Raw genomic sequence first — 7,881 nt, 5'->3', positions numbered from 1 at the left:
TCAAAATGTTCATTTGTGCAATGTGGTTGTTGAGACATCACTCCACTTAGCTCAACTGTTAAAATAAGAATCTTGGATGAACAAAAAAAAGCACCTCAGACTATTTTAACAAGTCTAAATTTGAAATCTTTTTAAGTTTTCCAGAAAAATATGTATTTGTTTAATTAAGGAAGATGCTGAATCAGCTGGCTTACAGTGGTTATGGAAAGTATTCAAATCCATTTACATTTTTCACTCTTTGTTTCTTTGCAGCGATTTGCTTAAATCAAAAAGGTCATATTATTACTCATGAATGTACACTCAGCATCTAATCTTGACAGAAAAAAGAAAAACTGACATAACATATGGCCATAAGTATTCATACACTCATATTTAACTCGCATGCTGTCCATTACTTCCAATCCTCCTCGAGATTTTGCTCCTTCTAAGGAGTCCAGATGTGTTTAATTAAACTGATTGGACTTGATTAGGAAAGGCACATGTAAGACCTCACAGCTCACAGTGCAGGTCAGAGCAAACGAGAATCATGAGGTGGAAGGAACTGCCCAGTGAGCTCTGAAAGACACAATTCTATGCCTTGTTCCTAAGATTCTTAAGAGCACAGTGGCTGTCATTATCCTTCAATGGAAGAAGCTTGGGATGAGAAGAACGCTTCCTAAATCTGACCGTACAGCTAAAGAGCCTTAGTGAGAGAGGCAAAGAAGAAGGCAAAGATCACTGTGGCTGAGCTCCAGAGATGCAGTAGAGAGATGGGAGAAAGTTCCACAAAGTCAACTATCACCGCAGCCCTCCACCAGTCAGGGCTTTATGGCAGAGTGGCCCAATGGGAGAATCTCCTCAGTGCAAGACACATCAAAAGCTCTTATAGTGTTTGCCAAAAAACACATGAAAGACTCCCAGACTTTGAGAAATAAGACTCTCTGGTTGGATGAGATGAAGATTGAACTTTCTGGCGTTAATTCTAACCAGTATGTGTGGAGTAAACAAGGCACTGCTCATCACCTGCCCAATACAATCCCAACAGTGAAACATGGTGGTGGCAGCATCATGCTATGGGATGCTTTTCCGCTGCAGGGACAGGACGACTGGTTGCAACTGAAGGAAAGATGAATACGACCAAGTACAGAGATATCCTGAAAGAAAACCTCTTCCAGATTGCTGAGGACCTCAGACTTGGCCGAAGGTTCACCTTCCAACAAGACAATGACCCAAAGCATACAGCCAAAATAACAAAGGAGTGGCTTCAGAACAACTCTGAGACCATTTTTGACTGGCCCAGCCAGAGCCCTGACCTAAATCCAACTAAACATCTTCGGAGAGACCTGAAAATGGCTCCACCAACGTTCACCATCCAACCGGAGGGAGCTGGAGAGGAACTGCAAGGAAGAATGGCAGAGGATTCCCAAATCCAGGTGTGAAAAGCTTGTGGCATTGTTCCCAAGGAGACTCAAGACTGTACTAGCTCAAAGGGTGCTTCTACTAAATAAGTCTAAGAGCAAAGGGTCTGAATACTTATGACTGTGTGATATGTCAGTTTGTTTGTTTTTTTAATACATTTGTAAAAAAAAAAAGTTCTAAATTTTTGTTGTTTTTTTCTGTCAAAATGGGATGCTGAGAAATAATATGAACTTTTTTGATGTAGCAAATGGCTGCAATGAAAAGTGAAAAATTTAAAGGGGTCTGAATACAGGGTGGGCCATAAGTTTCCATACATAGGAGAATGTAAAATGTATATTTCAGGTACCCAAGAAGACGTTTGACAAAAGAGCAAAGAATTGAAATGATACTAATGGCTGGATCAGGAAGCAGTCACATGGTTGCACGAAACTTTAACAGAAATCATGGAACGAGCTTCACACACACCACACTGTGGCAAAACTTATTTGTAAATTTCAGAAAACTGGAAATGTTGCAGATCAACCACAAAGTGGTCCAAGACATGCAGAGTCTCACACAAATAAAAACGGTTGTCCAATATAAAATGTTTATTTTTTTCTATGTATGGAAACTTATGGCACACTGTACATACTCAAGCAACGACAAGTCCCAGGTAGGAAAAGGTTAATTGTTACATTCAGATTCAGCTTTATACGATATAGTGACATGACAACAAGATTACAATGGTAGGTATATAGATATTGACACAGTTCATTATCAATTAAGGTTGATAAATTAAGTTCAAGTCAATCTTAATTAACTTGATCTTGATTAATTCTACTGAGAAATGCAGAGAGAATAATGCAATCTGTGTGTGTGTGGGTGCGTGTCCAGGGGTGTTACGCCCCCTTAGGTCTAGGGGTCCAGGGGCGGCAACATAAAATGTGTCCAGAGATAAAAGTGGAATGAAAGAATGATTTATTACAAAAGATGGTTTTCACAAAACACAATACAACTTAAGCCAATTAAACAAAAGTAAAGAACCAACAAACGCAGAAAACACTGAGTGCAAATTAAATAAGATGTGCAAACACATCAGTCTAAAGTAACTCAAAACAACCAAAAAGAAAGAACAAAGGGGAGCACCAAAAACCTCCCAAACACAAGCCTCTAGCTTGTTCAAAGTTTATCTAAGGCAGATTCACTACTTAACAAAAGAAACAAGAACAAAATTGCTCAAACTGTCCACAAACAGTCACAAAACACAGAAGGTGGGGGTCAGCTGTACACAACCTCTTCCTGCTAGCTGCCCCACTGGAGGAATGAACTCGGACGTCTTTTATATGATGCAGGTGGGTCTCATCAACGTCTGATTGGCTTTGCTGCTCCAATGGGGTGGCTGCTCTCCTGCAGCTTCTAGGCAGCCAATCAGAAAGCTGTGCCCGCACAGCTGATCCTGCATAATAGAAAAAGAAAGAGCCTGCACAGCCTCAAGAGGCCAGGGGCCGTAACACTCCCCCCCTTAAATTACAAAACCAGGTTTTGTAAATGCTGAATGTTACACAAAACAAAAGAATACTCACATCCTGGACAGGCCATCTGCAAGAACATTTTCTGCCCCTTTCTTATGCCGAATATTTAGGTGGTATTCTTGCAACAGTAATGCCCACCGCATAAGGCGCTGGTTGTGGTTATACATGCGAGAAAGAAAAACTAGTGGATTATGATCTGTGAATACATCAATCGGTAAACTACTGGAACCAAGGTAGACATGAAAGTGCTGAAGAGCCAACAATAGAGCCAAGGTTTCTTTTTGCAATGGTGGAATAGTTCAGTTGATGTTTGTTGAACTTGCGAGAGAAATAGCAAACAGGATGATCTAAACCCTGCAAATCTTCCTGAATTAGCACTGCACCAGCCCCAACAGCGCTGGCATCCACCTCCAGCTTGAAAGGTCGGGTCAGATCAGGTGCAGCTAGTACTAGTGTGTGACAAAGAAGAAACTTAGCACTTTCAAAAGCATTCTGGCATTTCTCTGACCAAACAAAATCAGTCTTTGGGCTGAGTAGATTGGTTAATGGTTGAACTACTGAGGAGAAATTTCTGCAAAAGTTCCAGTAATAGCCAACCATGCCCAGAAATCTACGTAGTTCACGGCGTGTTTTGGGTGTGGGATAATCATTAATTGCTACAACTTTAGCGTTGAGGGGACAGACTTGGCCTTGCCCCACCTCTCTGCCTAAATATGTCACTGTGGCCTTGCCAAATTCACACTTAGCAAGGTTAAGGGTCAAGGAAGCTTGGGCCAAACTGTGAAATACTTGATATAGTGTTTGCAAATGTTCCTGCCAGGTTTCAGTATACACCACCAAGTCATCTAAATACGCACTGCAGTTGGAGATGCCACGCAGTACTGTATTTATCAGTCTCTGAAAAGTAGCTGGAGCGTTACACATACCAAATGCCATAACAGTGTATTGCAAAAAGTCATCTGGGGTCACAAAAGCTGAAATGTTGGAAGCCCTTTCAGTCAAAGGGACTTGCCAATAACCCTTAAGAAGGTCCAACTTTGTAACGTATTTTGCAGCTCCAATATTGTCCACACAGTCTTCAATCCTGGGGAGAGGATAGGCATCAGGTACAGTGACAGAATTTACCTTACGAAAGTCAGTGATAAAGCGTGGTGAACCATCTGATTTGGTTTCTAACAAGCAAGGTGAGCTCCAGGGACTTTGACTAGGTTTGGCTAAACCATGTTCCATCAGATATTCAGTTTCCTGTTTCATTAAGGAACGTTTTGTGGGATTAGCACGATAAGGATGCTGTTTGATTGGTTTTGCATTTTGAACATCTATGTCATGTTCTAGAACAGTTGTACGTGTTGGTACATCATTAAATAAACATTGGTATTCATTAATGAGGACCATTACATCCTTTTGATGTTCAGGGGATAAGTGGTCAAGCTGGCTCCGCAGGGATTTTAGCATCTCTGAATTTCAGCATTGTTTACCTCACCTATTTCTAGTTGAGTTGTGACCGCCACTGGAGCACACCCCCCACTAGGTTCTGGTGCAGGTCGAGAGTGGTATAATTTAAGCATGTTCACATGGCAGACACGGGTTTTGCGCCGCCGATTAGGGGTACCAATGACATAATCATTCTCCCCTATTTTCTCTAGAATTTCATAAGGGCCATCAAATTTGGCAGACAAAGCTGAGCCAGGAACAGGCAGGAGTGCAATAACCTGATCTCCTACATGAAAAACTCTTTTGACAGATGTTTTATCATAGTGGCGTTTCATTTTTCTTTGAGAGTCAGCTAGATGCTTCTTAGCAAGAGCATTAGCTTGACACAGGCGCTCACGAAAGGCTTGCACATACTTAGTCACACTTGTCTTGGAACATTCTTCAGGAACTAAAAAAGTTTCTTTTAAGGCTCTTAAAGGGCCACGGGGTGTGTGTCCAAATACTAACTCCGCTGGACTGAAGCCAAGGGATTCTTGAACAGCCTCTCTAGCAGCAAACAATACAAATGGAACCCCCTCATCCCAACTTTTACCAGCTTTCAGACAGTACTTGCGTAGCATCGACTTTAAGGTCTGATGCCATCGTTCTAAAGCACCTTGGGACTCTGGGTGGTAAGCAGAGGAAACAACGTGCTTAATGTTTAGGGTTTTAGCTACTTGTTTGAACAACTTTGATTGAAAATTTGTTCCTTGATCTGTTTGTAGGGTTTTAGGCAAACCAAACACAGAGAAGAACTTTGTCAGAGCTTTAATCACAGCTTTGGCTGTAATCTTATTCAAAGGGATGGCTTCAGGGAATCGCGTTGCAGCACACATAATTGTGATCAGATATTGATTTCCACACTTTGTTCTGGGTAAAGGTCCAACACAGTCTACTATGACATGGTCAAATGGTTGGTCTATCACTGGAATAGGACACAATGGAGCAGGTGGTATTACCTGGTTTGGTTTACCAGCAATTTGGCACACATGACAACTACGACAGAAATTTGAAATGTCACGTTTCATACCAGGCCAGAAAAAGTGCTTTAACAGAAGTTGGTATGTTTTGGTAATGCCTAAGTGACCAGACCACTGGCTTTCATGAGCCAGAGATAGAATTTTCTGTCTATAGGCGGTTGGTATAACAATCTGTTTAACCTTACTCCAATCTGAGCTTCCTGCACCTGATGAAGACCACTGACGCATTAAAACACCTTGTTCCACAAAGTAAGCTTGTTTCTCTTTATTGGCTTGCTCAGCACTTGCCACATTCTTGAAACATCTTTGTAATGTTTCATCAGCTTCTTGAGCAGATGACAAGTGTCGTCTGGTCAGGGGGATGGATGCTGTCTCCAAGAGTGGACAAGGCTCCTCCAGCTCCACCAAATCTGGAAGTAACATCATGTTGTTACTTTTGGTTTGTGCATCACCCTCACTAGAAAATGGAGACATTAGAACAGAATCAGAAATGGAAATATCCCGATCCTTGCGTGCTTGTGCACGGGTGACCACACAGGCTGGGTACAACTCAGGGTCTGAAGAGTCTGGGGTTGTCTGATCTAAGGGATTGTCTAAAACCTCCAGACTGGGAAGTACTAAACCTCCAGCAATGTCATTTCCCATTAGCATAGCCACCCCATCTATGGGTAACTCTGGGCAGACAGCAACAGGGAAAAAGCCAGTGACAAGTTTGGATTTTATGTAAACTCTGTGGACTGGTCTTGGAGTGTAGCCCATCTCTATCCCCCTCAGAACAGAGTTATAACCACAGGCACTCTCATGTGTGAAAGGTAAAACATTTGCGAGAATGACTGACTGGGAACCTCCAGTATCTCTCAGGATACGTACTGGCTTCAAATCAGAGGGATCAGCCGTCAATGAGATTAAGCCATCGAAAATGAATGGTACAAAACAGGGATCAGGTAATTTGTCACCACAACCAACGCTCTTATTACGGGGTTCTTTTTTCACAAAACCAACACCTTTAGTTTGTTTAGAATTTGACTGTGTTTTGCGTTTTAAAGCTAAACAATCAGCGATGACATGTCCAGGTTTGTGACAATAAAAACATTCTCGGCTTTCTTTTGGAACCGTGGTCTTAACCATCTGAGACTGTGGTACAGAGCTAGTAGGTGACTTTTCATTAAAAGTGAAGGATGACTTATGGGTAAGAGCATACTCATCAGCCAGAACAGCAGCAGATGCCAAAGTAGTCACCTTCTGTTCATTTAGGTACACCACCACCCGATCTGGAATGCACTTCTTGAAGTCTTCTAGCAATATTAGCTCACGTAATGTCTCATAGTTATTTACCCTGGATGCAGTACACCACTTATCAAAGAGAATGGATTTCTCTCTGGCAAACTCAACATGCGTTTGTCCAGTAGTTTTCTTCTGCTGTCGAAACTTCTGTCTATAAGCTTCTGGGACCAACTCATAGGCTTGTAAGACAGCAGCTTTAACCAGATCATAGTCTAAACTATCTTTTAAAGGGAGCGCTGCCAACACCTCTTGAGCTTTACCAGAAAACTTACATTGTAACAAGAGTGGCCAGGTTTCCCTAGGCCATTGCAAAGCACCCGCAATGCGTTCAAATGCTGCAAAGTATGTGTCCACCTCAGATTCTCTAAAAGCAGGTACTAAAGAAATACACTTACTGATGTCAAATGGCATAGCAGACATGGAGGTGGAACCGGGTGTGACAGAGGCAGAGGGCGCTCGAGTCTGGGCCTCCAGCTCAAGTTTGCGCAGCTTTATAGCTTTATCAGCCTCTATTTCCAGTCTCCTGACCTCAAGCTCCAGCTGAGCTTTTCTGTCCTGGGCTTTTTCCTCAGCCTCCATTTGGAGACGTGCCAACCGCACCTTCAAACGAGCTCCATCTCGTCCTTCTGAACTCACAGAAGACAGTGGATCATAGCGAGGGAGTGTGCGAGGTGTCTTTCCCCGGTCACTCACTGCTGCTTCCGCACTAGGACCATCTTTGAAGTCCTCCACAGACAGGGTCTCTCGGCTTGGCACCGCAGCAGCCTCAGGCAGATCAGGCTCTTTGATCACCCCAATTTCCACCAACTTATCCACTATCAGAGCCTTTAGGTCACCTTTAAGGACCTGTTTTGGGACCTGCAGCTGAAAGTACTCCACAATTTGCAGCAATTCATTCTTGCAGCAGCTATCAATAAGCTCAAGAGAGGGATCGGCTAAAAAGTGCTCCAGACTGAATGTACCTGACATAGTTGCTGGATACAGACAACCAAAAATGTTCCTCTTCTAACTCTGAACAGAGGGATCCTCTTAACGAGGATCCCGGACGAGCCCCCACTTATGTTACGCCCCCTTAGGTCTAGGGGTCCAGGGGCGGCAACATAAAATGTGTCCAGAGATAAAAGTGGAATGAAAGAATGATTTATTACAAAAGATGGTTTTCACAAAACACAATACAACTTAAGCCAATTAAACAAAAGTAAAGAACCAACAAACGCAGAAAACACTGAGTGCAA

This window comes from Xiphophorus maculatus, chromosome 9 (assembly GCF_002775205.1).
Source record: "Xiphophorus maculatus strain JP 163 A chromosome 9, X_maculatus-5.0-male, whole genome shotgun sequence".
Lineage (NCBI taxonomy): Eukaryota > Metazoa > Chordata > Actinopteri > Cyprinodontiformes > Poeciliidae > Xiphophorus > Xiphophorus maculatus.
The sequence above is the reverse complement of the archived record's forward strand: the minus strand, read 5'-3'. Positions refer to the sequence as shown.